The sequence below is a fragment of the Eurosta solidaginis genome, chromosome 5 (assembly GCF_040869045.1).
Source record: "Eurosta solidaginis isolate ZX-2024a chromosome 5, ASM4086904v1, whole genome shotgun sequence".
Classification (NCBI taxonomy): domain Eukaryota; kingdom Metazoa; phylum Arthropoda; class Insecta; order Diptera; family Tephritidae; genus Eurosta; species Eurosta solidaginis.
The window spans coordinates 232,369,037-232,382,361 of NC_090323.1; the positions used below are offsets into that span (position 1 = coordinate 232,369,037).

General features: G+C 39.2%; 1 long non-coding RNA gene across 1 annotated transcript in view; it reads right to left on the bottom strand.

The window, feature by feature from the left end:
* Positions 1-9,040: 9,040 nt before the first annotated feature.
* Positions 9,041-13,325, bottom strand: part of LOC137251889 (uncharacterized) — a 41,663-nt gene continuing 37,378 nt past the window's right edge. The window contains exons 2-3 of the long non-coding RNA XR_010953385.1: positions 9,252-9,815; positions 9,041-9,182 (exon numbers count right to left, since the gene is read on the bottom strand). This is a non-coding gene — a long non-coding RNA (uncharacterized lncRNA). The remainder of the gene's footprint in view (positions 9,183-9,251; positions 9,816-13,325) is intronic.

Sequence of the window (13,325 nt, forward strand, 5' to 3'; positions counted from 1 at the left end):
ACACGCCCACTTTTTAAAAAAAATTTTTTTTAAATACAAATTTTAACAAAAAATTTAATATCTTTACTGTATATAAGTAAATTAAGTCAAAATTCAACTCCAGTAATGATATGATGCAACAAAATACAAAAATAAAAGAAAATTTCAAAATCGGCGTGGCTCCGCCCATTTTCATTTAGTGTGTCTAGAATACTTTTAATGCCATAAGTCGAACAAAAATTTACCAATCCTTTTGAAATTTGGTAGGAGCATTGATTCTATGACGTTAACTGTTCTCTGTGAAAATGGACGAAATCGGTGGAAGCCACGCCCAGTTTTTATACACAGTCCTCCGTCTGTCCTTCCGCTCGGCCGTTAACACAATAACTTGAGCAAAAACCGATATATCTTTACTAAACTTAGCCCACGTACTTATCTGAACTCACTTTATCTTGGTATAAAAAATGGCCGAAATCCGACCATAACCACGCCCACTTTATCGATATCGAAAATTACGAAAAATTAAAAAAATGCCATAATTCTATACCAAGTACGAAAAAAGGGATGAAGCATGGTAACTGGATTGGTTTATTGGCTCAAAATATAACTTTGGAAAAAACTTTGTAAAATGGGTGTGACACCTACCATATTAAGTAGAAGAAAATGAAAACGTTCTACAAGGCGAAATCAACAGCCCTTGGAATCTTGGCAGGAATACTGTTAGTGTTATTGAATATATAAATAAATTAGCAGTACCCGACAGATGATTTTCTGGATCACCTGATCCACATTTGGTCGATATCGCGAGAACGCCTTCACATATATATCTAAGGGCCACTCGCTTTTAAAACCCTCATCAATACCTCTAATTTGATATCCATATCGTACAAACACATTCTAGAGTCAACCCTGGTCCACCCTAATGGCGATTTCTCGAAAAGGCGTGCACCTATAGACCTAATGCCCACTCCCTCTTAAAATGCTCAGTAACACCTTTCGTTTGATACCCATATCGTAAAAACATTCTAGAGTCACCCGTGGCCCACCCTAATGGCGATATCTCGAAAAGGCGTCCACCTATAGACCTAATGTCCACTCCCTCTTAAAATGCTCAGTAACACCTTTCCTTTGATACCCATATCGTACAAACATTCTAGAGTCACCCCTGGCCCACCCTAATGGCGATATCTCGAAAAGGCGTCCACCTATAGACCTAATGCCCACTCCCTCTTAAAATGCTCAGTAACACCTTTCGTTTGATACCCATATCGTACAAACATTCTAGAGTCACCCTTGGTCAACCTTTATGGCGATATCTCGAAAAGGCGTCCACCTATAGAACTGAGGATTACTCCCTTTTAAAATACTTATTACCACCTTTCATTTGATACCCATATCGTACAAACACATTCTAGAGTCACCCTGGCCCACCCTAATGGCGATATCACGAAAAGGCGCCCACCTATAGACCTAATGCCCACTTTCTCTTAAAATGCTCAGTAACACCTTTCGTTTGATACCCATATCGTACAAACATTCTAGAGTCACCCCTGGCCCACCCTAATGGCGATATCTCGAAAAGGCGTCCACCTATAGACCTAGTGCCCACTCCCTCTTAAAATGCTCAGTAACACCTTTCGTTTGATACCCATATCGTAAAAACATTCTAGAGTCACCCTTGGTCCACCTTTATGGCGATATCTCGAAAAGGCGTCCACTTATAGAACTAAGGATTGCTCCCTTTTAAAATACTCATTACCACCTTTCATTTGATACCCATATCGTACAAACACATTCCAGAGTCACCCCTGGCCCACCCTAATGGCGATATCTCGAAAAGGCGTCCACCTATGGACCTAATGCCCACTCCCTCTTAAAATGCTCAGTAACACCTTTCGTTTGATACCCATATCGTACAAACACATTCTAGAGTCACCCCTGGCCCACCCTAATGGCGACATTTCGAAAAGGCGTCCACCTATAGACCTAATGCCCACTCCCTCTTAAAACGCTCAGTAACACCTTTCATTTGATTCCCATATCGCACAACTAGAGACACTCCTGGTCCACCTTTATGGCGATATCTCGAAACGGCGTCCACCTAGGGAACTAAGGATCACTCCTTTTCAAAATACTCATTACCATCTTTCATTTGATACCCATATCGTACAAACATATTCTAGAGTCACCCCTGGTCCACCTTTATGGGGATTTCTCGAAAAGGCGTTCACCTATAGAACTAAAGCCCATTCCCTTTTAAAATACTCATTATCACCTTTCATTTGATACCCATATCGTACAAACACATTCTAGAGTCAGCCCTGGTCCACCTTTATGGCGATATCCCTAAATGGCGTCCATCCATAGAACTATGGCCTACTCTCTCTTAAAATACTCTTTAATACCTTCCATTTGATACACATGTCATACAACTACATTCCAGGGTTACGCTAGGTTCATTTTCCTACATGGTGATTTTCCTTATTTTGTCTCCATAGCTCTCAACTGAGTATGTAATGTTCGGTTACACCCGAACTTAGCCTTCCTTACTTGTTTGTTTTTGTCATGAGTTAAGATAGGATAGGAAAGTTTTCTTTATGGTAAGAGGTGAATCCGTTATATCAAATGAACTAGAAATAATATTAAAATCATGACACAAACACTCAAAAGAAGAGGTTTGTAATGTCTTAACAATCGTGATCGCACGTTAAAGTTCACTTCGTTCAAGAGAATTGGGCTAGAAATCAATCCATTCAGTAGTTTAGCCATAAATATTATGCCTAGCATTTCTCTACGACTTGCAAGAGTTGGAAGATTGATAAGCTTCAACCGACTAGTATAAGGGGGAAGATTATACGCAGAGTCCCATTGAAAATTTCTTAAAGACAAAAGTATAAAATGCTTTTGTACTCCTTCAAGTCTATCTACGGGAACTCGATATTTTGGATTCCAAACTAATGATCCGCATTCTAGTATTGGTCTAACTACAGTGGTGAAAAGTGCTTTAGTTACATACATAAGGGTCACTAAATTCTCTGGATCACCGTTTAACGAATTCAATAACTGTTATAGCTTTATTCAGAGTACCATTAATATGAAGGTTGAAACTAAGTATATTATATATCGTGACTCCTAAGTCCATAAAATAGTTTACTGATAGAAGACAAAATTAACTACTAACTAAGCAGTTTAAATCCGCCTGAAGCAAGGGACGTTCTTCGATAGACGCATAAGATTTAAAAGGTTTAACATCATCAGCATACATTAAGATTTTGGAATACTTTATTATGGTACAGATATCATTAGTAAATAGAAAGAACAGAATTGGACCGAGATGACTGCCCTGTGGGACCCCAGAGGGAACATTAATGACATCTGAAGGAGTACTTTTAAATATTACTTGTTGCGTTCGACCGCAGAGATACGAAGAGATCCACTGGGTGAGATCAGGTTGGCAGCCAAGCCGATCCAGCTTGTAGATAAGTAAGGAGTTTGTTAAATGCTTTACTGAAATCAGTATAAATAACATCGGTGTGAAGATAATCTCTAAATCCATTAGGAACATGAGTTGTGAATTCAAGTAGATTAGTAATGGTAGATTTGCCTTTACAGAATCAGTGTTGCAGGTCTGCAATCAAAGTAGAATTGGAAAAAGTTATCTGATTGGTAACTGTAGCTTCAAACAACTACAACTGACCTACTGCCACTTTTTTGGAGGGGTAAGAGAAAAGATTCTTTCCAGGCAGAAGGAAAAACCCAACTTTTTTGGGACATATTGAATAAATCAGTTAGGGGCTGATAAATGTGTTCAGCGCATTTTTTAAGAAGGCAAGTGGGAACTAAATCACGACAGTACTTGTAAAATTCCTTCAAAGACGTTAAATATAAAAATCCCCCATCATTGCTGCAATATTGATTGTTAAGTGACTTAATTTATGTTCAGCGGAATATTTTTCTCTGAAAAATTGTGCAAAGAAATAAGCAATATCTTGATCGTCACTATACAAAACTGGTGGTAATTTTAAGCAGACGGAAACCCTTTAACCCTACGTTTAGAGTTCACGAAATCATAGAAGGCTTTCGGATTGCAAGTTATTTTCCTTTTCATCTTGCAAACGATGATTTCAGCTCTTTAGAGAACCATATTTGGATTGGTTCGGTAGACACAATTAGCTTTTGCAAAGTCATATCTGAAACTAGAGTCATATTTAGAAACAGCGCTACTCAAAGAATTTGTTCCGAAATCATATGATATTTCCAGGAAAGGATGGTAAGGGTCTTTAGGTACAGTTAGAGGTTCACCCCGACCGCGAACATTTCGCCATTTGTTGGGACTATTCAAAAACGTTCTCAGTACTATTTTAAAGATCATACATTGGTATATCCCAATAGTTTTATGTTATATTCTCTTCGTACGGACTGACTCGCGGGTATTGGCTAGTTTTACGAGTATGTGAAAGATGAACAGACGTTTAAATCCATATCAAATTAACGTCTCATTAATACTTAAGGCAAGATCTTGAGTTGTAAGTGCGGTTGCTGAAAATTAGTGCACTGCTCCGCACTCTGGTTCTGTAGCAATGTACGACGAAATATTACCAGCTTGAAAATAGAATAGACTAATTAAGTGTTCCCTTTGTTTGTTCACATGTCAACTTAATAACGCAATTCAACCTTACAAATACATATGGACAAGTCCTTGGTAACGGGCGCAACATTCGCACGAACTTAAAACTGTATAAAAGAGAAAATGAGCAGCGGACTGAGTGGATATTACAATATTTGAAGCAACAACCATATATGACGAGATTCGGGCGCGACAAGGAATAGATATAATTTTTTAATGCTTGTGAAAGTATGCAACACTTAAAGAAGCCAAGGAGAGGTTTTACATTCCCTAGATGAGAGAGAGAAGGTGAAATAAAGACCCAATGTCCGTATATTTTCGAAATCTGAAATATCTTTTTTAAATTCGTAAAATTACGGGCGCGACACACTAATGACATTGAAAATATATTCTTTGTGAGGCATTACGTTTTAGGTCTAGTAGGGTAAACAAAATCTGCGTCGACAAATTTTTATATATTTTTTTACAAGCAGATAACATTCACAAGAAAAATGCAAGCAAATTTGTACTGCTTCCTTTTGCATCTTCATATGAAATTGTTGAATACACCATTAAAGCCTACATTATTCTTTAAAATTCATATATTGTTAAAATAAAAGCAGATTTTAGATTTTCTCAGATAATCCTTTGTATAAATAAATTAAAAAAGAGATACAACAATTCAAATTTTCGTCATATTTTGTAAGATTTCTCTAACATCTCTAAGAATCAATAAATATTTTATACTCTGCTGAAGGTGCAAAATGCCTTCTTTCTGACACATAAAAGATTTGTTCGTTGGCTAAACAGAAATAAAGTTATTTGCCATTATATGGATCAACTAAAGGAAGAGAGTTAATGGACTTGACAAATTTGAAACACCAATAAATAATGTTACCCTAACTTTCCGGAAAAATTGTAGTAAACAGACCTATTTAACATCTGAAAGCTTTTTTAATTTAAAGTCGACGTTTCCTTACTAGCAAAATAATAAGGATAAAGGCATGATCAATTTATAAATCCTCTGCTTTTCAAAGTTTTTTAATGCTAAATAAAAGTCTAGACAAAGTTTTATTAATAGCAAAAATATAGATATGGGTTTAACAGCGCAACAATATGAAGAAAGAATTTTATATTTTGTTAGTAAAATATCCAAATTTGCAAACCCAATGAAGCCTTTCTTTAAAATCATATTTCTCTGTCCATTATGAGGGGAAAGAATAAACTATTTGATTTCCACATCATACACATATTTGACCTTTAATCCCAAGTGATACAAATAAGGTCTGACCACTTTTGATTTTCGGTTCGTGATGGACCTTTTTTGGGATTCGCCCATACATACATAAACAAACAAATTTTGTCTCAAAAAAAGCATAGCAAAATGCGTAATTTCATTTCGTTAGAATATCAATAGATATGTATGTACGTTTAATTTGTTATTTTGATAGAACAAAATATGTTTGTTCAGCTAATTAAAAAACAAAAAGCAAATAAATGTGCCTAAGTTTGAGTGTAGTCGAATATTTTATATTCAGCGTGGTTTGAATTGTACAGTTGATTTCAGATAAATTAACTTTTTCGAATTTTGTAACGATGCATTTATTTTTTTTTGGGCTATGGAAATCTTGTGTAATGTCTGATCGGAATAGGGGCGTGGCACCGCTCATTAAAAAAATGTCTCCTAATTTCTTCTTTCAATAAAACTTGATAAGTGAAATATCACTGACACCAAACTATTTTTCGCTAATATATAACATATTATTCTAGTCTACGACCATCTTAAAAGTCTTTTATATAAATATGGGCGTGGTTCTAGACCGATCTCGTTTTTTAGAGAAATATTTCCTGCTATAAGGAAGGTATGTCCACCCAATCTTATTACGATCCGTTAATTTTTCATCGAGTTATGGCTCCCGAAACATAGAAAATTGTTTGGTCATAAAAGGGGCGGCGCCACACCTATTTTCAAAAATTAAAATTTCTTCCATATTCTGGTTATAATTCCGCATGTAAAACCATTGATATAAAGCTCTTTTTTGCAAAAATATAGCTTATTTTATTCGTTCACGACCAGTTTAAAAATCTTTGATATCGAATTGGGTGTGGTTCTTGACCGATTTCGTTAGTTTTTCTTCGAAGGATTCTTTATAGTAAAGGCAACCTCTTTGCAAAATGTTGTTATGTTAGGGTTAACGGTTTTTGATTTATGATTAGTAATATTTGTAAAATTGATCTTATCACAAGTGGCGGTGCCACGCCCATTTTCATGAAAAATAAAGAGTTTCAATATCAGTTCACACATCAAATTTTAGCGTTCTAGATGAATTATTTAAAATTAATCAGGTTTTATGTGGTTTCCAAAATGTTATATAGGTAAAAAGTGGGCGTGGTTACCATCCGATTTCCCTCATTTTTAATAGCGATGGCAGATAAGAGCCAAATAACCCATATACCAAATTGCAATATTTTATTCTCGAGATTTACTCAAGTTATCATGTGCACCGACCGGATGGTTGGATGGAGATGGCTAAACCTATTCCCTTTTTCATCCTCAGCATGTTGATATACGGAAGTCTATATTTATCTCGATTCGTGTATGCCCGTTATGCTACCAAAATTAGTACACTCTGTGTGCAAAGTAAATGGAGCTATTTCAAAATCATTTAAATAAAAAAGTAATTCTGGGGAGTATTGGAGCCTACCTTTTTAAAACATGCAACATGTCATTCTTTCTACTTATCACTGTGTGGTTATTTCCGCGAGTGCGAACATTTCGCAATTGTTGGTTAGGTTAGGTTGAACTGGCCGATCAATAAATACCTCACATAAATTGAATGTGCCCATAGTGTTGCCAAACGGAAGAACTCCAAACAGGTGCCTAGATTTATGTTATAGAATAAATCCGTCTATACTAGCAGTTTTCTAGGACCCAGCTTAATTGCAGCCTCAAGATATGGCATCTATGCCGTCCCTAATAGCTGGAGCCTTGACCTGGCGAGCGCAGTACATGAACACTGAAAGTGCTCAACCGTTTCTCTCTGCAGCTCACACTTCCTACACTCGCTGTTTCTGACGAGGCCTAACTTATAAGCATGTGATGCAGGAGCCAGTGTCCAGTCAGTATGCCCATCGTGAGCCTTAAGTCTTCTCCCTTCAGAGATATGAGCCTGAGTCTAATATCGTAGGCTTTACACATGATCGTAGAAATTTTGCAGCCCCGCGCTTTTGTCCACGCCTTTCCTGCTTGATTGATCATATGTCTCCTTTGATTTCTCCCAAATGGAATGGAACGTCTATCGTCGACTTGGGGAGTGTTGCACCCTCCTTTACCAACTCATCGGTCCTTTTATTACCTTCTTTACCTTTATGGCTGGAAACACAGTAAATATTTGTGGTCCGGCCTGAGCGAAGTCCTTCTAATACTTCTTTGCATTCCAGAACACTTCTTGATGAAGTACTGTATGAGATTATTGCCTTAATCGCAGCCAGACTATCAATATATGTATAAATAGACAGCAGTTTCCAGAATTTTCGCTGCCATTATTTCCGCTTGAAAAACGCTGTAGTAATCTGGCAGCCTGTAGGATCTACTTATTTCTGGGTCGACACAGTAAACCGCAGAGCCAACCCTTTCGATTTATTTGGAACCATCTGTATACACGTGTATAGTATATTCTGCCATTTCTGCACGCCGGCACCAACCCTCCGGCACAATTGTGGCCCAATACCTCTTTCGAAGCTCAGACACCGGACCATATATTCCGTTTGCCCCGTATTAGATGGCGCTATACTGCTGTGGCCATAAGGACTGCACTCCAGCTGCCCCGAGGCCGTAAGCCTTGTTGCAGTTGCTATCGCGATGTTTTTGGCCGTTAGGTCTGCAGGCGAGATGTGTAGAATGGCATGCAATGCTTTGGGACTATTCAAAGATTATTTTCTGGACATTCTCGGTACTGTTTTCAAGATCATATATTGGTATATCGCATTAGTTTTGCATTTTATTTTCTTCGTGCGAATCTGTGAAAGATGAACAGACGTTTAAATCCATAAAAAATTGACGTCTCATTAATACTTACGGCAAGATCTTGATTGGGCTGACATCACTTAAGTTGCAATTGTTCTTGCTGAAAATTTAGTGCACTGATCCACACTCTGGTTTTGTAGCAGTGTATGGCGGAATATTACCAGCTTGAAAACAGATAAGACTAATTAAGTGTTCCCTTTATTTGTTCACATGTCAACTTAACCCTCATTTTGACGGATACCTGTATTGTCATATTGAGTACCCATGGTTCTGGCTGGACCCCAAAGAAAATTTAAAATAAATTTGTTGAAACTGCACTTTATTTTTTTTTAAATAACATCTTGAAAACTTATATAAGGCATTCTATCAATAAAATAAAATATTTAAATTAAAATTAGTTTGTTTTTGTGGACTAAAAACATATGTAATAGCATTTTGAGTGTTGCTGGCAAACAGCTTCTTCACAATCCAGGCAAAAGAATCTTGTTTTTCTACGATGTTTATCTTGAGAATGGCATAAGCTGCAGTCCCTTTTCTTTTCTAAAGTGTCACTTTGGGTTTCTCTTAATTCTTTTCGTAGTTTATGTAAAATATGTTTGCTATATATATTTATTCCCATTAAATTTATTGCATACATACCTCAGATTCTCCCAAAATAGCTTCAATTGCAGATCGGCAAACGGAATTCTTCATATCATGTATATTGTTGCGTCTGCATTCGATTTGTGGGAGTACTAACATTTCGGATAAATTAAATAAAAACTTTCTGCGTGCGTCTAATTTAGTGTAGCTATTATTTTCTTTGCATATAATAAAACTTGCTAACGCCATCACATCCACAATGTTATAAAAAAAGACAAGAGTCCATCTCTTTGTCTTCCTTTTTGTAGTGTATCGGGTTAGCATTTGGTCCATAGCATCAACACCCACTTTATTTTTGTTATAATACATTATTGCTGCTGGTTTTTGCTTGGCGCCTTCAACTTTCTTATCGTAATGCACCGTTGATAGCAATATCACTGCTTTGTTTTTCTTAGAAACGTATGAACAAATGGCAATGTTGTCTTTGTGGAATCCAAATTTAGAGGAAAGAACTGCCCTATTCTTCTGTTTTTCATTTCGGGTGCGATGCATGCTTTATTGCTTCGAAGAGTTCCAACGTAGGACAAACGTAAGCTCATTAGACGCTTACATAAATTGAAACTAGTATAAGAATATAGAAATGGTAGAGATATGTTTGTAAATTACAAAGAAAAAACAGTTGAAATAGCACTGAGAATGAGAAAGGTTATATATAAAGCAACTCAGAAAGTTTGGGAGCTTAGCGGTAGCTAGCAGTTTTAGAGTCACTGTCACTTGACACTTAAAAAGCGACGCAAACAGCTGCGAAGACAGTAAATTGCGAGAAAAACAAAAAGTGTGCGCACAAAAACAATTGCAAGGTGAAAAGGTGCCAATCAAAAATTGCAACAAAAACACAAATGCATTGTAAACTTTACCAAGTAGCGCAACTAACAGCTGATCGCTCAAAATTTGCACACACAGACAAACATCACTAATGGCCATATTACGGAAATCTTAAGGAAATTCAAGTTAAATTTTTAAACAGACATAAAATGTTATAATTTTGGAATATATAGCATCTAGGACACGTTAGTTGCAGTAATTGAACTAAAATGTTTGCTTATACTCAAGTATTTAATTATTTCTTCTAAATGTATCTTTAATATTGATGCAATGATTGATCGGAGGGTGGGGCCGTGTGTAGAAGTCCACGAAAGTGGGGAAAGCTTCTGTCCGCCATTCACCTGGGAATGGCCAGAGCGATTCTTTTGCATGCGGTTCAAGCAGCTCACTACTGCCGGTCGCTTGCGGCCAAGTATCCTCTGGGTAGCCGCTAAACACCCGTTTAGCGGTGAGCTAATGTGAGAAGGCGACAACCTGGCTAGGCCACTCTGACATAATCGGTTTAAGGGCTAGCCGGGGGAGATTTCATCGGCAGCGTCTGTACACCTCTAGGTGCGGCTGCAAGCGGGCGTCTGTCTTGGAGCAAGCGGCTCGCTATATAAACGTGCCAAGTAATATTTTCACCCCCGCTGAGCGGGTTGTGCGCTGGGCTTGGGACCCGCCACGTAAAACCATACTCCAATGAAATATAACAACAAGCCTCGGATAAATACACTCTCTATTGATGACGACCATGGCAAACGTTTGAAGGACAATGAATTGAGGGCATGCACCTGGAACGTCCGCTCCCTGAATGGGATTGGTGCAGATGCCCGGCTGGTTGATGTCCTCGTCAAAGCAAAATCTGACATCACCGCCATCCAAGAAATGCGTTGGACGAAGCAAGGAAGAAAGAAGATCAAAAATTGTGACATATATTGGAGTGGCCATGCGAATAAGCGCAGTTTCGGCGTCGGATTCATGGTGGAAGAGAGACTTTGTCGCCAAGTGCTGGCGTTCACGCCTGTGGACGAGCGTCTCGCCGCTATTCGAATAAAAGCAAAAATTTTTAATATATCATTCATCTGCGCCCATGCGCCGACAGAGGAGAAAGACGATGAGGTGAAAGACACTTTTTATGAACAATTAGAACGCACATACGAGCACTGCCCCCGTCATGATATAAAAGTCGTGCTTGGCGACTTTAACGCCAGGGTGGGCAAAGAAGGTGTTTTTGGCCCTACAGTCGGAAAGTTCAGCCTACACAATGAAACTTCTCCTAACGGACTGAGGCTGATTGACTTTGCCGGTGCTCGAAACATGGTCATATCAAGCACAAGGTTCATGCATAAAAAGATACATCAAGCTACATGGCTGTCTCCTGATCGAAATACTCGCAATCAGATCGATCACGTTGTGATAGACGGACGGCATGCCTCCAGTGTTTTAGATGTGCGAACGATCCGAGGACCTAACATCGATTCGGACCATTATCTCGTTGCAGCCAAAATACGCACCCGCCTCAACGCGGCTAAAAACAAGGAACAAAAAACACAAGGAAAGCTAGACGTCGAAAAGCTTCAATCACAACAGACTGCCAATGATTTCGCAACTCGACTCTCACACCTGCTCTCTGAGGGCACAACTCATCCTGAAGGAATACAGGAGCAGTGGGAGCATATCTCCAAAGCACTTCATACTGCCGCCGAGGAAAAAATTGGTTACCGGCGGCCACGAAAAAACAACTGGTATGATGAAGAATGCCGCGTTGCAACCGAAAGAAAATACGCTGCCTACAGGGCTACGTTAAAAGCGAGCGCGACAAGAGGAGTGTGTGAACGCTATCGTGAGTTGAAAAGGGAAGCGAGACGCCTTTTCAGGAAGAAAAAAGCAGAAGCAGAAAGGCGTGAGTGCGAGGAGCTTGAGCTGCTAGCCACCAGGAATAACGCCCGAAAATTCTACCAAAAAATACGGCGACAGACGGAAGGTTTTAAGACCGGCGCAAACTCCTGTAGGAATGAAAACGGCGACCTTGTAACTGATGTCCAGAGAGTGCTTAGATTATGGAGGGAACACTTCTCTGCTCTCCTAAATGGAGGCAGCAATTCACCGCGCAGAGATGAAGAACCCGATCCCGCAATCGATGATGATGGAATATATGTCCCCCCGCCCGATTATGACGAAGTTAGAATAGCAATAACCAGATTGAAAAACAACAAGGCCGTGGGCGCTGATGGATTGCCTGCGGAGCTATTCAAGTTCGGCGGCGAGGAGTTGGTAAGGCGCATGCAGCAGCTTCTTAGCAAAATATGGGCGGACGAAAGCATGCCCGACGGTTGGAATCTAAGTGTTCTTTGCCCAGTCCACAAGAAGGGGGATACTGCAAAATGCACCAACTATCGTGGAATCAGCCTTCTTAATATCGCATATAAGGTCCTTTCAAGTGTATTGTGCGAAAGATTGAAGCCCACCGTGAACCGGCTGATTGGACCTTATCAGTGCGGCTTCAGACCTGGTAAATCTACCATCGACCAGATTTTCACAATGCGCCAAATCTTGGAAAAAACCCGTGAAAAGAGAATCGACACACATCACCTCTTCGTCGACTTTAAAGCCGCCTTCGACAGCACGAAAAGGAGCTGCCTATATGCCGCTATGTCTGAATTTGGTTTCCCCGCAAAACTTATACGGCTGTGCAAAATGACGTTGAGCAACACCATCAGCTCAGTCAGAATTGGGAAGGACCTCTCCGAGCCGTTCGAAACTAAACGAGGTTTCAGACAGGGTGACCCCCTATCGTGCGATTTCTTTAATTTGATGCTGGAGAAAATTATACTAGCTGCAGAACTTAACCGCACTGGAACAATATACTATAAAAGCGTGCAATTACTGGCATATGCTGATGACATTGATATCATCGGCCTAAACACCCGCGCTGTTAGTTCTGCTTACTCCAAGCTGGCAAAAGAAGCGGTAAAGATGGGTTTGATGGTGAATGAGGACAAAACGAAGTACCTGCTGTCATCGAGCAAAGAGTCAGCGCATATGCGCCTTGGCAACCACGCTACTGTTGGCAGCCATAATTTCGAAATAGTAAAAGACTTCGTTTATTTGGGAACCAGCATCAACATTAGCAACAACATCAGCACTGAAATCCAGCGAAGAATCAATCTTGCCAATAAATGCTACTTTGGACTAGGTAGGCAATTGAAAAGTAAAGTCCTCTCTCGGCGAACGAAAATCATACTCTACAAGTCACTTATCGTA